Consider the following 6772-nt stretch of genomic DNA (forward strand, 5'->3'; position numbering starts at 1 on the left):
GCACCTTCGGGCGTATCTGAACTCAAACTGAGGGTTTGAGGGAGTTTTTCACAAAATAAACAAATTTTCTAAGGAAGTAAAAGAATTTGATAAAAGCAGAAGGAAGCAGTGTGTACGATCAGCCAGCGCCCGAACGGTGATTTCCCAAAATACCCTTACATGATGTGTTATGAGATATGATATGATATGTTATGCATGCTAGAGTAGGCTAGGTATTCATATTAGGAATAGAGTGGCCTGATCTGTGATGCCTTAGCCTAGGAGATTTCTGCTTCTATGAGATGCTTGAGAGTGAGTAGGTAGCAGAGAGGAGTTTATGAGAGGTTTACCGAAGGGTAGCCTATGCTAGCGAGATGTAGAGTACTTGTGATCTGGGATCCAAGGAGGAGGACTTGGGATGAATACTGATGCGGTGTGGACGGTAGTATAGGGCCCGTACTACTGAAGACACCGGATCAGTGCGCAGTCCAAGTAAGAATCCGTAGGGTACTAGGGAACAAGTAGAGTTGAGTTATCGAGTGCGAGTATACCCAAGCGGGTCTCTGATATTTTATGTTGTATGTTAGAGAGACATCATGGTTGGGACACGCCAGACACCTGAGGGCAGCCGTGTCAGTGATGAGGAGATCCGCAGGTTGATTCACGAGGAGGTGGCTGCGGCCATTCGAGCTGAGATACCAGAGATGTTCGGGTCTATCAAGACCATGCTGATCGAGACTTTTGATGAGCGGTACACTGCTCTTACTGATGCTGCTATTGCTGCGGCCACCGTAGCCGTCGCTGCTGACAGGCCGCAGGGGGGTGACTCGTTGTTGTACCGAGAGTTCGGCAACACGAAGCCACCAGAGTTTGATGGGACGCAGGATCCGATTGCTGGGATGAGATAGATTTCTGATATCGAGGGATGCTTCTACACCTGCTCGTGTCCGGAGCATCTGAGGGTTCGGTTTGCGCTGAACCAGCTTCGCTTGGGAGCGAAGGACTGGTGGAAGTTTGTGACGGCACATTTCACTGCGGTGACCTGGGAGAGGTTCACCACGATGTTTCGAGATGAGTATGTTCCCCCTGTGGAGAGGGAACGTCTAGCCCAGGAGTTCTTGTCCCTCAACCAGGGAACTGAGTCTGTGACAGTGATTATGAGGATGTTTCATGAGAGGGCATTGTTTTGCCCTGAGCACGTGTCGACTGAGCAGGCACGTATGAGCCTGTACTTGAGCATACAGAGGAAGGATATTCGTGAGTTCGTGGCGAACTCATCATACCGGACATTTGCTGAGCTCCAGGCAAATGCCCGGAAGAGAGAGATTGAGCTGGAGACTCAGGTCAGGGAGGAGGCCGAGTCTCAGAGGAGGGACAGGCGACGGGCACAGGCGCATCCGGCAACCAAGCGGACAAAGCCCGCTGATTCGAGATCTGGGGGTCCGAAGGGCCGCACTTGTGGGAAGTGCGGTAAGAGCCACGAGGGAGTGTGCAGAGCTGGGGTATGTTACAAGTGCGTAAAGGAGGGGCATTATGCTAGGGATTGCCCCAAAGGGTTCACGGTTTGCTTTCATTGCAACCAGACCGGTCATCGGAAGGCCGAGTGCCCACAGCTACTGCAGTCATCAGCGCAGGGATCTGCACCTACCGATCGAGCTACTGAGATCCGGCCAGCAAAGGCCGAGGCACCGAAGGCTCGCAGGAGAGTCTTCCAGTTTACAACGGAGGAGGTCCGCGTCGCGCCCAATGTCGTGGCTGGTATGTATTCTTTCATTTATTTATGCTGAGTTATGAGATCTTGTGCTTATATTATGATATGCGTAGGTACTTTTCTTTTGAGTTCTGTACCTGCTTTGGTGTTATTCGACTCGGGTTCGAGTCGGTCATTTGTGTCTTTAGCGTTTAGTCAGCACATCAGTATCCAGCGGGAGGCGTTGAGTCGACCGCTACGGGTTTCCATAGCTGACGAACGAGCGGTGTATGCTACGGATGTGATTCGAGGTTGTGTACTCGAGATCTTCGGTGTTGAGTTCCCGATATATCTAGTCCCAATTGCGATGGGGGATGTGTGTGTCATAGTGGGCATGGATTGGTTGAGCCGTTTTGGGGCTGTTATAGACTGCGAGCGACAGTTGGTGACGATACGAGACCCTAGTGGGGGAGTTCTTACGGTGTACGGCGAGGGTACCCGTTCAGGGTCAGCATTCTGTTCGGCTGCTAGAGCGAGGTAGAGTCTACAACAGGGCTGTAGTGGGTTTGTGGCCTACGTGATGGACACACAAGTAGCAGCGGAGAGGCATAGTTCTGTTGATGATGTGCCGATAGTGCGTGAGTTCCCGAATGTTTTCCCCGAAGAGTTGCCGGGTGTGCCTCCCGTGAGGCAAGTGGAGTTTCGCATCAATTTGGTTCCGGGAGCAGCGCCTATCGCCAAGGCGCCCTATCGCCTTGCGCCACCAGAGATGCAGGAGTTATCCTCACAGCTTCAGGAGCTGTTGGGGAAAGGATTTATCAGACCGAATAGCTCACCTTGGGGAGCGCCGATCCTTTTTGTCAAGAAAAAGGATGGTTCACACCGGATGTGCATTGATTACCGGGAGTTGAACAAGTTGACGGTCAAGAACCGTTACCCCTTACCGAGGATCGATGATCTGTTCGATCAGTTGCAGGGAGCATCTTGGTTCTCCAAGATTGATTTGAGGTCGGGATATCATCAGATGAGAGTGCGAGATGAGGATATCCAGAAGACGGCGTTCAGGACTCGTTATGGGTATTACGAGTTCGTGGTGATGCCTTTTGAGCTCACCAATGCACCGGTGGCGTTCATGGATCTCATGAATAGGGTGTGCAGGCCGATGTTGGATCGTTCAGTGATCGTGTTCATCGATGACATATTGGTGTATTCGAGATCCAGAGAGCAGCTTGAGGTGCATTTGAGGGAGATCCTTGGAGTTCTGAGATCGGAAAGGCTTTACGCCAAATTCTCCAAGTGTGATTTCTGGTTACGAGAGGTCCAGTTCCTGGGACACCTCGTTAACCAGAATGGGATATTGGTCGATCCGGCCAAGATTGAGGCGGTGATGAGTTGGGAGGTGCCGAGATCCCCCACCGAGATCAGGAGTTTTTTGGGGTTGGCCGGCTATTATAGGAGATTTATTAAAGATTTCTCCAAGATTGTTGTTCCTCTCACCAGGTTAACCCCGAAGGGCGTGGCTTTCCGTTGGGGCCAGGAGCAGCAGGCCTGATTCGAGACACTTCGCCAGGGATTATGCGAAGCCCCAGTGTTAGCCCTTCCGGAGGGGATGGAGGATTTTGTGGTGTATTGTGGCGCGTCGATATCAGGATTGGGTACGGTGCTGATGCAGAGAGGGCACGTGATAGCATACGCATCGAGGCAGCTGAAGCCTCATGAGACGAGGTATCCTACTCACGATCTGGAGTTGGGGGCTGTGGTGTTCGCCCTCAAGATCTGGCATCACTATTTGTATGGGGTTCGGTGTACCATATACACGGACCACAAGAGCTTGAAGTATCTGATGGATCAGCCCAACCTAAACATGCGCCAGAGGAGATGGTTAGATGTGGTAAAGGATTATGAGTGTGAGATCCTGTACCACCCCGGCAAGGCCAACGTTGTAGCCGATGCCTTGAGTCGTAGGGCAGAGAGTGCCCCGATACGAGATATTTGTATGAGGTTGACGGTGATGACTCCGGTGTTGGACACCATTCGGGAGGCCCAGGTAGAGGCCATGAGACCGGAGAACCGCAAGAGAGAACGGGTGATCGGGCAGGTATCTGAGTTCATTGCCGATAGCCAAGGGCTTATGACCTTTCAGGGTCGGATTTGGGTGCCATTTGAGGGCGGGGCACGTACCATTTTGATGGAGGAGGCGCACAAATCGAGGTTTTCGATCCACCCCGGGGCCACTAAGATGTATTTGGACCTAAAGAGAGACTATTGGTGGCCCTGTATGAAGAGGGATGTTGCGTGGTTTTTGGAGAGGTGCTTGACCTGTCGCAGGGTTAAGGCCGAGCACCAGCGACCGCATGGCAAGTTGCAGCCACTTGAGATTCCCTAGTGGAAGTGGGAACAGATTTCCATGGATTTTATCACCAAATTGCCGAGGACTGCGAGAGGTGTCGATGCAATTTGGGTGATCGTTGACCGGTTGACAAAGAGCGCTCATTTTCTTGATATCAGTGAGAGCTCTTCTGCGGAGAGGCTGGCAGAGTTGTATGTGAGAGAGGTGGTGTCGCGACATGGAGTACCGATCTCGATCGTGTCGGACCGAGATGTGCGTTTCACTTCTAGGTTCTGGAAGAAATTCCATGAGGAGTTGGGTACGAGGCTGCATTTCAGTACCGCATACCACCCACAGACGGACGGTCAGAGCGAGCGGACGATTCAGACGCTCGAGGATATGCTTAGGGCATGTGTGTTGGACTTTAGAGGAAGTTGGGATACGTATTTGCCATTGGCTAAGTTTTCTTATAACAACAGCCACCATTCGAGTATTGGCATGCCTCCCTTCAAGTTGTTGTACGGGCAGAGATGTCGGACTCCCATTTGCTGGGGAGAGGTAGGGCAGCGCGTGATGGGTAGCACTGAGATAATGCTTCATACGATTGAGCAGATACAACAGGTCAGGCAGAGGTTGCTGACAGCTCAGAGTCGCCAGAAGAGTTATGCGGATAGGCGACGATCCGAGCTTGAGTTTCAGGTGGGAGATTTCGTACTCCTGAAGGTGTCTCCTTGGAAAGGAGTGATCCGATTCAGGAAGAGGGGCAAGCTGGGGCCCCGGTAGATCGGTCCGTTCAGGGTGACCTCGAGGGTGGGCAGGGTAGCGTATCGTCTGGAGCTACCTACGGAGTTGAGCCATATTCATGATACCTTCCACGTGTCTCGGTTGAGGAAGTGTATTGCCGACGAGACGGCAGTGGTACCGCTAGAGCACATTCAGGTGGATGCGAGCCTGAATTATGTTGAGAGGCCTATCGCGATTGTGGGTCAAAAGATCAAGGTTCTGAGGAACAAGGAGGTGCCCCTGGTTCAGGTCCAGTGGCAACATCGGAGAGGGTCCAAGCCGACTTGGGAGCCGGAGTCACAGATGCGGGAGCAGCATCCGGAGTTGTTTACGGCATGAGACTTCGAGGGCGAAGTCTGGTTCTAGTGGGGGAGAATTGTAACATCCCGAAATTCAGGTATATCTATTTAACCCTTCTTCTTTTCCAAGTTGTCAAGTTTAACCCTTAAAGGAAATATTATGGCAAATGAGTACGCTGGGCGTACTGAAGAGTACGTTGCGCGTACTCATGCGCTTAATTTGGACGCGGACTCGCCTAGGTACGCTGGGCGTACCCAGGCTTACGATGGGCGTAGTGCCATTTCAAGGTGGTGAAAGAGAAGAGGAGGCCATTTTAGGAGCTAGAAGTTGGTGGACAAGAGTAGATATGAGTTCTACAGAGGTTGGAGCTTCTTTCTGAGGTAAAAAGCTCAAAGCTTTCCTTGTCATTTGTGGATTGTGCTTCTTGGACCAATTTTTAGGGTTTTTGGTTCCAAGGTGGAGACTTTATGAGCAAATGGTCTCCATTGGCCTAGATCTGCCATATTTCAGGGTAATATAAGTTGTAGGTTCATAAAAATCCAATCTTGGACGTGAATATTGAGCCATGCATGAGATCTAGACTTTATGAGGAAGAAGGAAAGGTGTTAGAGTGATTAGGGACCTTTACAGCCTTGCAAAGGCTTAAAGGTCTCGACTTTATGGATTAAGTGATCTTAGAGAAGTCAGATCTAGAGTTTGAGCTTATGTCTTAACCGTTTAAGACCAAAATCCAAAAAGGCTGAAACTGAGACTTACGTTGGGCGTAAATCTCAGTATGCGCAGCGTAAGGGTCCGAGACCCCGATTCTGGATCGCCGGAGTACGCCCCGCGTGCAAGAGCTCGTACGCGCCGCGTACTGCCCCTGTTGACTTTCGTTGACTTTTAGGGTTTTGGTCAACATTTGGAGCTTTGGGTCAAGGAGGGGTAAAATGGTCTTTTACCCTTCTCTGGGATTGTAGAAAGGGATTTAATCTAGCCTTTGAGAGCCATTATTTATTTGAGGATATTGTGTATGTGATTAGGTGGGGGCTAGATCAGTATATTCGTGTGCGAGATTATCCGAGTAACCCGAGGTGAGTCTTCTCACTATACATTACCTAAAGTGGTATTTATGTGTAGACCGGAGGGTCTTGTATGCTATGTGTATATATGAGATTATATGCATTGTGTTATATGTATGCTATGTGTTGAACAGACCGGGCCGGAGGGCCCAACGATATAGACCGGACCGAAGGGTCCAACGACACAGACTGGACCGAAGGGTCCGACGAGCTATGACCGGACCAGAGGGTCCAACGAGCTACGGGACTGGAGGGTCCCGCTGAGACACATCAACCGGAGGGTCGTACTGTAGCCTCGAGTGGCGTATGTATTGTATGTGGTATTTTGGGGAACTCACTAAGCATTTATGCTTACCGTGTTGTGTGTTATGTGTTTCAGGTACCAGTAAGGATCGCGGGAAGGCGCCAACATGATCAGTACACACTCATAGAGATTATGTTGAGATTCTGGGAATTGTTTTGTGATGATAACATTTGATACATTATGTTTTGGTATTGTTTTATGATTAAAAGTGTGATTTAAAAATGAAAAATTGTTTTGGAAATTTACGTTGTTACAACTGTGGGGCTGCCATGGCTTCATTGTGGCCAATAGTAAGTAGTCCTCCTACTCCTCCCGCATTCCCAGCT

Source organism: Lactuca virosa, chromosome 1 (genome assembly GCF_052849685.1).
Source record: "Lactuca virosa cultivar CGN04683 chromosome 1, Lactuca_virosa_CGN04683_v6, whole genome shotgun sequence".
In the NCBI taxonomy this organism is placed as follows: Eukaryota; Viridiplantae; Streptophyta; class Magnoliopsida; order Asterales; family Asteraceae; genus Lactuca; species Lactuca virosa.